Source organism: Ctenocephalides felis, unplaced genomic scaffold (genome assembly GCF_003426905.1).
Source record: "Ctenocephalides felis isolate EL2017-DRISC unplaced genomic scaffold, ASM342690v1 CF-g0.4_SCAFFOLD_03571, whole genome shotgun sequence".
Lineage (NCBI taxonomy): Eukaryota > Metazoa > Arthropoda > Insecta > Siphonaptera > Pulicidae > Ctenocephalides > Ctenocephalides felis.
Window position 1 is genome coordinate 29884752 of NW_020539725.1, and position 15260 is coordinate 29900011.

The window sequence follows — 15260 nt, forward strand, 5'->3', positions numbered from 1 at the left end:
ATGTTTGATTGATATATATTGATGATCCGTTTATATTTCTTTCTAAATACGCATGTATATTTAAGTAAAAAAACGTGCCAAAACGATTTCTGTATATATGTGCTGCATTGTCGACGGAAAATATTTCCGAAAAGATATATATCTTTTTTCATATCGTCTTCCAAATATTTAAAAAAGTGGATATAAAATATTAATGAAAAATCTTCAATTCTGAGTATTTAGAACTTAGCAAGCCTTTTTAAAAATAACTACGTTTTATGTGAAATAATTAATATACATAAATGAGTTAAAATTATACAATATATTGAAATTTAAGCATATAATGATAAATTATACTTAATATATACTGTATAATAAAAAGCAATAAACTTACTGGAATCAGTAATTTTAAGAAATATTATATATAAATATAGATTATAGAGTGATTTTATTGATTTAGTGATTAAAATAATATATGAAATAAATAATATATAGTGCTATTTAAATATATGAAAAATTTGCTTCGCCTCTGTATAATAATAAATGTATTTAGTCATAGCCCAAAGAATATAAATTGTTTTTATTTCTATTGTAAACCATGTTATACTTCTGTTGATTGTACATCTTGTACATACTGAGAATATACAGTTAAAGGAAGATAGACTGATTGTTTTATTAAATATATATTATATTTCAGATTAAACGATCTAATAAGGTATAATAAGGTAAAGGTCATTCTGTAATAGATATGGTGTAATTGGCAGAGGGTTTAGTCTCTGAAGATCAAAAGTTTCATAACGTATTTTTTTTTAAATAAATAAAGCAATTAAAATATTGCAAGATAATAAGGATCAAAAATATTCAAGTCAAGAAAAATGAGATATTTGTTGAAACACAGTTTTTATCAAGCTTTTAACTTGACATTTTCAATTGAAATCGTTTCAATTGTTTAAAAAATCCGTTGAGTAAAATATGTTTAAAATTCTGTGGGTTTGTAGTCAACAGTAACAAATCTGTGCAAGTTACTTTTACACAGCGAAGGAGTACATGTCCACCTGTTTACATATACAGTAACGAAATTCCAAAACAAAACTCTGCTAAATACCTGGGTATGTATTTGGACAATAAACTTAACTGGAAAACTCACATTCTCAAAAAGCGAATACAGTTAGAACACCTCAGAATAACTCTCTCCTGGCTGCTACGAAGACGATCTGAACTCTTCACTTCAAACAAAATTCTCATCTACAAAGTTATCTTTAAGCCAGTTTGGACATATGGCCTCCAACTATGGGGTACCGCTAAAAGAAGCAATATCCAAATCATTCAAAGATTTTGAAAATAAAATCCTAAGTGAGGCTCTCTTTGCATCGAAGTACGTACATGGCTAATACACCAAGACGCAAACGTCAACACAGTAAATAAAGAGATAAACAAAATAGCACAAAACTATAAAACAAAAATAAGCAGTCCCTCCAATGTCTTAGCAAACGAACTGTAAAATACCACATATATCATCACAGATTAAAAAAACAATCATTACTCGAACTAGCAGAATAAGTGAAGTTAGTTAATGTAGGAATTATTTATATATGTATTTATAGTCATATATTATTTATGCATGTTTAGACTTACAATAGGTTTTAGTATCTACGCTTATAAATGTTTTGCCATAATTGTTACATATCATAACTAAAAGGTTTACTATACTGGGTAACCTTTTAAGCATCCATTTTTACTACCTACAATCTAATTACTGATTGTTGGAGACAGGTTGTAATTTATATGGGAATTAAAAAAAAAATCCGTGGATAGTTAGTCCATGGTTTTAACTTGATATTTTTAAGTTGAGTAAAATGTGTTTAAAAAATCTGTGGATAGTAGTCCATGGTTTTAACTTGATATTTTCAATCCGAGTAAAATGTGTTAAAACAACACAGCGTGTCCTTGGTTTTAACTTCTTTGAAGCCTTTCTTATTAATAAATTTACTTATTGATTAAATTTTTATAATGCAAACATTTATTTTATGTTATATCATTGACATCAAATGTTCAATTACAACATTTCTGGTTAAAAACAATATTATTTATGATAACACCTTTAAGCGGTTGAACTGAAGTATTTTTTATCAAATATAAGTAACTGATTGAGTTTGAGTATGTATAAAGTTAAATTTCATTTTTTTTTCTTAATAGACAGAAGAAAGCCTAAAGTCATATAAAAGGAGATGTTAATAATAGTTTTATTACGATATCTCATCAAGAGGGATGAAATTGCATTCCTGTGTAAAATTCGTGTTAATATGCCTGCAGTTTATGCATCACAATACTCTTGAGTGGCGATGCTATAGTAGTATAATTAGTCAATAATAATTCAAAATAACATTGTAAAATAGAAAACATTATCTCCTTTCAAAATATGTATCAACAAATATTCACGTTTTTGTTTAAAGATTTTTTACATACATAAATTTATTTGATCTGTTTAAAAATTTTTTTACATAAATTTATTTGATCTGGTTTAAGATTATAAATGAGATCACGGTGTGTATGTTATACTAATATATATTTAGAGAGCTTTTCTGATGAAGGTAAACAAACTTATATCTCAATAATCGAATGAATATATGTATTTGAAAAACTAACCCTCTAAAAATTTGTTAAATTAAACTTTCTTATTTAAAAAAAATACCTATAAGAAGATTATTCTGGATTCGCGTAATAAATAACAGTTTCGAATCGCTTCAGTTTTGTATGAAAGTTTCTAAAGCTGGTTCTTTGTAATTAGGAGTAAAAGTAATTATTTTTTGTCGATGTCTCTCAAAAACCCATTTTCAAAATTGGTCAATATTATCTCAGATAACTACATAAGTACTGGGTTGGAGATATTAGCTTTCAATTAGAAGCTTCAGATTCGAAATTCTTAGAAAAGCCTGATGTCGAGCAGTAGTGACTTCGGTTACGTGTTAATAGTATAAAAAAGACTACTAATAAACTTTAAACTAAATAATATATAATTTCTACTATTCAACTAAGAATAAGAAAGAAAATTAATAAAGATATTAAAGTTGATAAAAAACGAAAGAAGTTAAAACACATCAAGAAGAGGAAGTTTAAATTTTCTACATATTTTATTTAAATTATATAAATGGTATATAAAATTTATAGGAGTTTCAGTGGTTAGAGCTATATATAATTTCAATCAAAGTCCCAGGTTTGATACCTGAATCGGGCAGCCTGATCCTAAGCAGCGGTGTCTTTGGTTTTTATTTGGAAATATAGAAAGTAATAAGCATTAAAAACTTATCAGTTATGCAGAAATTTTAATAAAATTTATCACATAGAGAAAAGACATTTGTTTGGGTTTCAATGTATAAAACCAATGTAGTTAGTTGTGTAAAATAAATCACAATAGCTTATAAGACCCTTAAGTTCTGATCGCTGTTCAAATAAAAAATAAACAAAATTTATAATATGAATTTCAAAATTATGCCTTATTGTTATCGTCCTCTTAATAAATCGAATTGAATGCTGTGAGGTTAAAAGTAAAACTTATCGACGTTTAGGATTATTTGTTTGTTGTGCTGTGTTGATATTTGATTAACATTTTAAATAGGTCTTTGTTTGGTATATAAAATATCGCAGTACGTGACTTTATTCCCGTCATGGCACATTTCACAGAACATTTATTGTTTATACGTGTTTCGTTATCAGCAAACGTTATCTTTAGCATTTGCAATTGTATTTAATGGATGTACCATACGACAGGAGGCGTATTATATTGGTTTCAGCCAGGGACGGTAATATCCCTGATGTAGTTTAAAAACTAATGTATAAAAACATTCTACAGGATATTTTAAAGATATTTATTTCATCAACATGTATCTATTAATGTATTGTAATTATTTATTTGTATGTATATAATATGAGAAAAATCATTAATGTTTTGGACTGCAGTATAACTTTCTATATATAATAAGATGAATTATTTAAACAATTTTTATCTGATCATAAACAAAGCAGCGACTTCAGTGATTTATAGAAATTTTTGTAATAAAATATATACTCTTATTAAATATTTTCAAAATCTACAGAAAAAATTATCCAACCCAAAAATGTATTTCTTTGTGATTTGATGCAGTTTTAGTTTAATCATAAATATTGTGTCATTTCCATAGTTCATTTGTAGTCTCACCCAAATGCTATCATAAAACAAATCTTTGGTGCTTCTATTAATATGGACTGATCTAACTTCGTTATTATTTGTTCGGACGTATTTTCGTTTTATTATATTGGTTATGAAGGTGACAATCTTCATGGCATTGAGCTTTTACACGGAATGGTTGCTACCCTGGTAATTGTTTTGATGGAACTAATTATGCGCTTCTAAAAAATAAGTCCGCAAAACAACATGTATAATAAATAATTAATATATACATCTTCTTTCATTATAACTTTTTGTTAGTAACAAATTAGTGATTGCAATTAGAACTGCAACAAATACATAAACAATACCAACAAATCAGTATTTAATACAGTCCACACCTACAAGGGTTAAATTATAACCCAACAACATGAGTTAACAAAGGAGAGTTTAAATAAATTTCATAACTATGTGGTGGAATACATTATGTTCTTCTTATTAAGAGTAGTTTAACTTCGAAGATCCATATTTTCAGACAAAAGAATATAAGTATAAACGACAGTTATTTTTCTTCATAAAATATTTAGATAAAATGTTTGAATAATGAAATATTTTATGAAAATATGTTCAATTCAAATTATTTCTTTAGTGAAAATGAGATATCTATAATCATTTTCGATTTCAACAGAAAAACATTGCAATGTTTTCTGCAACAAATTTTCTAGAATGATGAAGAATTTAATGGCGTAATTACTACAATAGATTTTTTTTCATATTTTTTTTTGTACTCCAATGTGCATTTCCTTTATTTATTTCGCATAGTTCAGATCTCTATATTTCTTCATTTTCTTTCACAATTTATTATTAATTTAAATTCTTCCAAACTCTTCAAGTCACTTAAATACTCCATATTACAGTTTATTCAACAGAAAGCGATAAAAAGCATTTTTATGATGAAATATTTAATTATTCATAAGAGGAAATAAATAATAATTTCATTTTACTGTAGTCTTTCCCAAGACTGCGTTCGGAAACTTTACTCGGTTTCATATAATACTGTCGAATCTTTAATTTTTCCAGTAAAGTGTAGAACTTCTTCACCAAATATTATTCGTTTATTTATAAGCAAGCCGAAATCAATAATAATAAAAATTATTTGAAGTTCTTGTCTAGCTTAAATTTTATCTACCTTCCATATATATAATTTAACACTTTTTTTTTTAAATAAAAAGCTGTTCATATGGGGTAATGTACATATCTTTATGAAGATTGTTTACATCTTTATTAAGATTGTGAAATTATAGTACACCCAGGCCTCGCTATACGGCCGCTCTTTATACGGCCTTTCGCTATAACGGCCCTCTTTAATTAAGGAACGTTTTCGATATACGGCCTAAAATGTTTTGCTATAACGGCTTTTTTAACTTTCCGTAGGGCAAGTTACAGTAATCGCAAAAAAATCGAAAATAATTTTTTTTATATATCTTTACGTTTCAATGGTTCAAACATTTTGGAAAAACTATAATATCAAGGATGCTGTTGAGAACATTAGTGAATCCTGGAAGGAATCGAAATCGACAACAATGAACCATGTTTGGAAAAAAATATGGCCAGAATGTATAAAAACTACCGATGCAGAAGTTAATTTCCTTCCTCAAGTTAGACAAAACATTTTGGATTTAGCACATGATCTCGGTTTTGAAGATTTAAACGAATCTGATGTGCTGGATCTACTTGCAGCTGATAGGGAACCCCTTTCATATGAGAAACTCATTCAGTTGCAAGCAGAGCCGGCAATTGATGAAGATACAGAACCTGTTGTATCCAAACAGCTAACATCAAAAATCATGCCGAGCGCTTTTTCATATTTTGAACAAGGAATAAACATCCTCCTTGAAAACGATCCTGACGTCGAACGTAGCGCTAATGTCTCTCGAGCTGTTATAAATCACTAAAGGAAGAAATAGACAAGAAGGCAAGACAAGCAACTTTAGACAAATTTTTCAAACCACCAGCGCAAAATGATGGTGACAGTGATCTGTAGGTTTTAGTTGTTTCATTTTTATTTAAAAATTATGTAATGTTTTTGAAGTTTATTATTTTATGTGAAATTTGTGTTCTTGTTAAATATGTTTATAATTTAAACAAAATAAAAAAAATAAAATGCATTTTGAATGATAAACCATATTATATATTTATCAAATTTGAAACCGATCGCATTGAATTTGTATGAATACGTATTAGAATAATTGATTCGTTATACGGCTTTTCGCTTTACGGCCAAGTTTCGCGGAACGTATCTAGGCCGTAAAGCGAGGCCCCAGTGTAATCACTGCAGTGATTAGAGAAATTTTAAGACCAATCTAGAGCCTAAATGCTGCTCATAGGTTCTGGATAGGTCTGAAAATTTCTCTAATCACTGAAGATACTAGAAGCTTTTCTTACAAATTTTAAAGACGTACATCAGCCCTACCGTTAAAACAAATCCTTCATGAACGCTTATTCTCAGCCCTTATTTTTAATTTCTGTAATATTTTTACAGGTTCACAGAAAGCAGAAAATTATTAACGATTATGGTAAAATATGAGAATATAAAAATAAAATTTAAATTGTTAATATATAATTAAACACCTTTTTTGATAAAAAGCTGCTCATATGGGGTAATGAACATTAAAATTTATAAGAAAAGCCTCTAGTATCTTTATGAAGATTGTGAAATTATAGTAGTCTAATCACTGCAGTGATTAGAGAAATTTTCAGCCCAATCCAGAAACTATATGCTGCTCATAGGTTCTGGATAGGTCTGAAAATTTCTCTAATCACTGAAGATACTAGAGGCTTTTTTATAAATTTTAAATATGTACATTACCCCTACCGTTAAAACAAATTTTGAGCCCTTATTTTTAATTTCTGTAATATTTTAAAAATTCACAAAAAGCAGAAAATTATTAACGAATATGGTAAAATGTAAGAATATAAAAATACAATTTAAAATTGTTACATTTCTCAAACATTTTGCAACCCAACTGTAAAAGTTTTGTACCTCACTAATTGAGAATCGCTGCCTTAATCCTAAAGCAAACCTCGCGCATGCGCCTTCAACAATGTGGTAGACGTCATTCACAAATGTCAAAAACCCAAACAAAAATAAAGCAATTTCTTGCTTCTGGTGCGTTAGTAATTGAATTAAAAGTAAATATAGAGAAAATATTTAATGGTTAGCCCTTGCTGAACCATTTCGAAACCGTTGAATCGATCCATTCAACGATGACATATATGTTATGTATGGTGATTTAAAACAGAGCTACTTATTGTCAGTGCACAGTGAATCATACATCCGACATTCAGTTAAAGCAATAATAAAGTGCGTTTTATTTGGTATCACAATTATAGAGAAAGAAAATTATTGTTGTTATAAGCAAGACTAGTTCATTTCTATGGAAAACAGTTATTAGTGCAACGGAATGGAAATTGCTCCACAAGAATTGTGAGTTTATACGACTGATATCTCATTTAGCACATTATAGCGATTATTAAACGCATTTGATTTAATTTGATTATTTCAGATACTTTGATAGATAATGATTAATGATTTTTTATAAACATTGTTTGATGATTATGGTAAAAAACGACTTACTGTGCTTTAGTCTTGTTCCATATAAGTTAGTGTAAGTTGCAGCTATATTTAGTAAATTGTTAGATAACAGTTTCGTCATACTAAAATCAATTCAGAAAAATCGATAATCTATTAATATTAGTGATAGTCTTTATAAAGATTACTGATAAGTTTGTTAGTAAAATTATGTACTAACAAAGTACTGCAATTTTTCGTTTAATTCTGTCATTTCAGTGATCACGTCGAATTTCGACCAAAATCAGTAGCGGTCTTTTTCTCCAATAAGGTTAAATGTAGTGAAAAATTAAATAGTAACTAGTTGTGTATGGCATCGTGCCTTAAGGCAAATTGCTGGAACTTCCCGTACCGTAACGAGATGTTCGATAAATATTAAATGTTTTCATATAGATTATTATATATGCTATAACATTGTCTAATATTTATAAGAGTTATATAAACTGAATTACAAAGTTAAAATTATTTATTTAATGTATATAAGCGATCTTTAAAACTTTAGACATAATTAAAATTTAAATCTGAATTATTTACGATAAAAAAATTAAAGCAAAAATTTAAAATATTTTTTTTCCAAATGCAATTGTTTTTTTTTTTCAAAATAAGAAAAAATTGGATGCTTAGTTCTCTCAAAAACTGCCATTTTTTGCACATTTAGCTCGGTATGACTAAAACGGGTGGACCTGCCTTTGCCAAAATCTAATTACCACTTCTCCCCGTCATTACGAATTGAATGTTTTTTAGGTCATTCAAATCGAATACTTCGTTCTCTCAAAGACTCGATTTCTATTTTCTGCACTCTTTGCTCCCTATCTCCGAATCGGCTGGGCCTGCATTTGCGAAAAACTAATCAGCTCATTTCCCTATCAATAGGAATCGAATGTTTTTTGAACCATTCAAATCGGTTGATCAGTGCGCCCGAAAACGTGGACGAAAAAACGTGGACGAAAAAACGTGGACGAAAAAACGTGGACACAAAACACGCATACACACATAAACATTTTTTTCTGAAGTATGCTAAAACGTTCAGATCTGAGGTTTCGAAACCTCAAAAACGTGAAGATGTACAAACATTTTCATTTTCGATTTTTGGTCCATTACTATAACTTACTCTACGGGAAGTTAATAAGGAAAAATAATAATCTGTATATGTTTATGTATGTACATATATACTAGCTGGCCCGGCAAACATGGTTTAGCCATAAACCTATCGAAATGCAGAAGCATGTGGAGTATAAGTGAAAGGGGCAGATAATACAAATTAAAAAGATGATTTACCCACTGCAACGAATGCATCATATTAGTTATATGACTCATATTCCTTCCTGGGACATTATTTAATAGTCATTATAAGTGTCAGCTTAATCTTAAACTGATTTCACATAAATTGAATTGGCACATTTGGACATTCAAAGTTTTTATATATTTTTACATAATTAATTTTTGTATTACGAAGCAGAATCCGAAAATTCAATTCTGAATTATGTTGTGGCGAATTACACGGTTTGATAGTTCGTCTCTATAACATGTTTATAACGTAACGCGATTGCTTTGAAATTAAAAAAAAAATCAATTTTTTCCAAAGTCATGTTTTTTAAGTTTTAAAAGTTTATGGAAGTACCAGCAATTTGCCCTTAAGGGGCGACGCCATATATCACTATTTTAATATTTTCTATTATAACGGTAATTATAATATCTGTTGATTATAACATATTAATTTAGGTAAAAAACGTACAAAATATTACAACTGCACTATGCTATATGTTATAACAGTGATATATTTTCTACTGGTCGCTCTAAACTTACTTGAATTATAACGTATAGTATGTTATAATATTACAACTATTATCCTATCTAATATACCTTGGTAAAATAATTTGACCTATTGTAATATGTCAACGGCCGGAGAAATTTTTTAACCCCATGGCGAAGAACCAAAACAATGAAATCGTCTTTTTAAGCATCTTTCCATAATCATTTTTTTAAAAAAATAACTAAAAATTTAATTTAAACAAAATTAAATATTAGTTTATATTTTACTGAAACTGGCATAGTACACGGGATACTACATAGCGAATATAGCAAATATTAATTAAAACTGTATAGTTTTGCCCCCAAAAATTCGATTTATACCCCATTTGGGGTAATTTGCCCCGGTTCTCCAACCGCTGTTATATGTGTTCCACGTCTGTTCTAATGTGTCGTTTCATTTTATTTTTCTCTATGTACTTCAATAACAAAGATACATTCTAATCCACGTGTCTTCATCTTTTGCTGGTTTCAAAACAAATATTTAATAGTTATTATTTTTAATGAATCGATTAATAAAATTGAACCGTATCAAGTTGGACGATGGTCGTCGGACCAATGCGCCGCGTGAGCATCGTTAGAGATATGCAAATATTTAATATTGCCGCAACGTACTTGACTTATTTCACCTGCGTAAGTGCGTTTTAATAAATATGCAACTGTCACACGTTTGCGATAGTACCTGGTACATCTCAATTAAATTTACATGGATTTTGGTTACGAAATTTTTTAATGGGGAACTATCCTTTATTGCGAACCATGCGATGAAGGAAACTCCATGCTTTTATTAAGTTGTTCACTAAATGCTAATCCCTTAGATATTATAATTTGTATAAAATATAGTGTTAAAGGTGGCATTTGAAGACAAAGGAATTTTAAAGACCCTCTAAACTTACCCAAAATTAGTTCAACCTTGTTGTTGTAACCTCAAACAGTATAATATTTATAAGTTTTGTTAACGGTTGCATTTAAAAACAAAGAATATTAAACATACTCCAAATTATGTCCAAAAATACATGGTGCGCCATTTATATGTGGTCAATGGAATGGAAATGTTGAATAATTTGAACAATTTTCAATAAATTTTGATAAACCTTTTTTATTATCATATTATTACGAAAAAATGGTAAGGTTTAAAATTTGATAATAAAAAAAAGTTTATCAGAATTTATTGAAAATTATTTCAGTTATTCAACATTCCCATAGACCACATATAAATGACGTACACTGTAGTTCAAACTATGTTGTAACCTCAAATAGTATAATATGCAAGAAACATTTTGTTAACATTTTCATTTTAAAACAAAGGAGTATTAAGTATACTCCATACTTAGCTCAAATTAGTCTAAAATTAGCTCAAACTTTGATGTTTGAACTTATTATATAATAGTACTATATTTTATATATATATCTAATTCTACATGGATATTTATTATTGTAGTTATTATAGTGGAAGATTTTAATGATTTACATTTTAGCTTGAAAATCTAAATTAAAATGTCTTAAAAAAATAATAAAAAATAGCTCTTGCCGGCAATAAATTAAAATATATCAACCATTTGGTTATAAAACGTCGTCGTTCAGGAAAAGTCTTATAGAACTGCTTGTACTGATTTTTGCTCAAACAACAAAAACACTCTCAAAAAATTCGTTAATTATTATATATTAAAAAATACCATAGTGTCAGACATTTTGGAAAACATAAAAAATAATTTTAGTTTATAATTTACTATTATTCAATAATTCGGCTATTCGGTTATTGTAAAATTCTAACCTGCCTAACACATAATCCAAATAAAAATAGATTTTTAAAGAATATTATTGGGTCTTATTTATTTAATATTTAGTATGTAATAAATACATACTGTAATAGACACTACACATCATATCATCGATTTTAAAATTAATTGCATTTGTTATCAAAGATATGCAAATTATTAAGTTTTTAAGTGTAAATGAGTAGTTGAGGATTGACATAAAACTTCATTATATATTATATATTATTATTATTGGACTTTATTCTCATGGTCATATATTAAACATTTTACTTGTTGTGTAAATGAATACAGTAAAAAATAATTTCACAAATGCCTCAAGTTTTCAAAACTATGGAATTAAAGTTTTAAAATCGATCGATTTTGAGAGGCTCTTCTAAATATACTAAAGTGGGTTGGCAGCCTTCATCAAAAGTTGGTTACATTTAATCAGGATTGTAAAAGTAATGAAAAATTTTGAGTAAATAGATGAAAACCTAAATATAACAAGATAACGGATTACACATTTCACTCACATTCAGTTCAAAATTTAATTGTAAATTTTTCATATATTTCAAAAATAAAAAATCTCAAAGCAAGCCGTAATTACACTTTGCAAACATCTTTAATAAAATGATTATTTGTTTATTACGATTCCTATTACTAACAACTTTATTTTATTTAAATAAAAGTTTCAGAATTATTTGCTGATTTAAACGAACAAATGAAAATCCGTAGAACTTGAAAGAAAAAAATCTATATTATAAAAAGCTTTATTGCGTCCTAACTCAATATCAATAGACAATCTGCAGATTTTCGGAATTGACAAACCTTGACATTCAGTTCAAATCATTAAGATGACCTACGTAAAATGAATTATGTATGTAGCCCTCTATTGTCAACAGAATAATGGAATCTGATCAAATTTAAATAACTCATTTTATTTTATTTGAATGCTTTCATTATGATAATTTTTAGCAAAAAAGTAAATCAACAATCGTGTTTTCAGATAATCAATAAGTTCAGAGTGCTGAATCATCATTCTCAAACTGCGACTCACCGTAAAAAGTATTAATAATAAATAATATATTCAGTATATTTATTACACAAAAAATAATATATGTGAATATTAATTATTTCATAATAGTCCAACAAGTAATAAAAATACTTGTACTTATTTTATTGCAATGTTAGTTCATGAATGACAAGACATGTTATTTTATATTTAATAGCTTGTTTTTCGTCTTCAATATTTATGTATCAAAGTCACTTAGATACCACATATTTTCTTACAAGGGATTCCTCAGGTTTACCCTTCTGAGATTTTGATGAAACTTCGCATGGCGATAGAGTTGATAGTCAAACAGAACCCCATAAAATTTTATAGGCCTATCAGAAGTGGTTTATTTATAAAAATTAAAAATAACATAAATTTTTGGATTTCAAATTTATGGTCCAAAAATAATACGTTTTTTTTACCGCATATATGAAATACAACATTGTAAGCAGTATTGCTAGATGCTATAATGTGATAGAGCAAATAAGAGCACCGCACGCTGATCATAGGATTAACTAGCTGTAAGTGGAATTCTGTCTTAAGGCAATTAAGGCATCGTGCCTTAAGGCAAATTGCTGGAACTTCCCGTACCAAAAAATTATTATTTTTTTAAAAACGTTTAACATTTTTGAGAAAAATTTACTTTGAAAAAATAAGATTTTTGGGAAACTATAGATTGGACAAAAAATTACTTTTTTTGAAATTTTTTTTAAAAAAAAAAAATAATAAAAAACTTTTTTTTTTGAAAAAAAAATTTTTTTTTCTTTATTTTGACATATTGTGAAAGATCTGAACTTTTTAACTTCCCGTAGGGTAAGTTATAGTAATCGCAAAAAAATCAAAAATGAAAATTTTTATATATCTTTACGTTTCAGAGGTTTCTGAACATTTTGGCATACCTTAGAAAAAATGGATGTATGTGTGTGTGTGTGTGTATGTGTGTGTGTGTGTGTGTATGTATGTATGTGTGTGTATGTATGTGCGGATACAAATTTTCGTCGACGATTTCGGGAACACGGATCAACCGATTTGAATAATTCAAAAAACATTCGATTCGTATTGATAAGGAGACGTGCTGATTAGTTTTTGGCGAAGGCAGGTCTAGCCGTTCCAAAGATACGGGGCAAAAAGTGCCGAAAACGGTAACTCAGTTTTTAAGAGAACGAAGCGTCCGATTTGAATAATTCAAAAAACATTTTACTTGTATTGACAAGATGAAGAATCGATAAAATTTTCATAAAGGTAGGTCTAGCGGTTTCGGAGATATGGAGGAAAAAGTAAAAAATGAGCCATTTGGCGGTCAAAAATGATCATTAGACATATGCACATCAAATTATCAGATATTTATAAAGATTTTAACAATAAGTATAATTTTGGTTTACATTCCTATGGGTTCCGTACCAATGTTTACGCGTTAGACGTCGACGCGGCGCTTACGCGGTTTGATATTTCGTCTTTATGCAGTTAAAGCAGTACGATTGCTTTGAAAAGAAAGTTCAGATCTTCCACAATATATCAAAATAAAAAAAAAAATTTTTTTTCAAAAAAAAAAATTAAAATTTTTTTTTTTTTTTTTTTAATTTTTTTTTCAAAAAAAAGTAATTTTTTGTCCAATTTATAGTTTCTCAAAAAACTTATTTTTTCGAAGTGAAATTTTTTCAAAAATGTTAAAAAAATAATAATTTTTGGTACGGGAAGTTCCAGCAATTTGCCTTAAGGCACGATGCCTTAATTGCCTTAAGACAGAATTCCACTTACAGCTAGTTTTCAAAGCAATCGTACTGCTTTAACTGCATAGGGACAAAATATAAAGCGCGTAAGCGCCGCGTCGCTATCTAACGCATAAGCATTGGTACGGAACCCATAGGAATGTTAACAAATGTATACTTATTGTTAAAATCTCTATAAAATATCTGATAATTTGATGTGCATATGTCTAATGATCATTTTTGACCGCCAAATGGCTCATTTTTTTACTTTTTCCTCCATATCTCCGAAACCGCTAGACCTACCTTCATGAAAATTTTGTCGATTCTTCATCTTGTCAATACAAGTGAAATGTTTTTTGAATTATTCAAATCGGATGCTCCGTTCTCTTAAAAACTGAGTTACCGTTTTCGGCACTTTTTTCCCCGTATCTTCGGAACGGCTAGACCTGCCTTTGCCAAAAACTAATCAGCACGTCTCCTTATCAATACGAATCGAATGTTTTTGAATTATTCAAATCGGTTGATCGTGTTCCCGAAATCGTCGACGAAATTTGTATCCGCACATACATACACACACGCACATACATACATACATACACACACACACACAACACACACATACATCCATTTTTTCTAAGGTATGCCAAAATGTTCAGAAACCTCTGGAACGTAAAGATATATAAAAATTTCATTTTCGATTTTTTTGCGATTACTATAACTTGCCCTACGGGAAGTTAATAAGATTGATGTTGAAAAATACATAAGAATATTTACATTATATTTCATTTAGCTTTATTAGATCAAGCTATTTGAACATATGGTTACATGCCATATTTTGGTTCTGTCAATATAAAAATTAATCACAATATAATTTCACCAAGCTCTAGACTGCACTTAAAAGCTCTCAACTTCCACACCACGTGATGATTTCTCAAACTTTTCCAGGACAATTAGGTCCAATACTTGTTTCACGATAGTATCACCCCGTTTCGGCTTGACATTAAGGTCTAGGAGATCCTGTATAGCGAGAGTGAGGTTCCAAATCATCGGACAAGTATTTTAGAAAAATATGATAAATTCCAAAAAAATTAAAAGAAATTATACAGGAATTTTGTATGTCAATTTTTTTCTTATATATATCTTAACGTAAAGAGTCATAGTGATGGTAACAACTGTT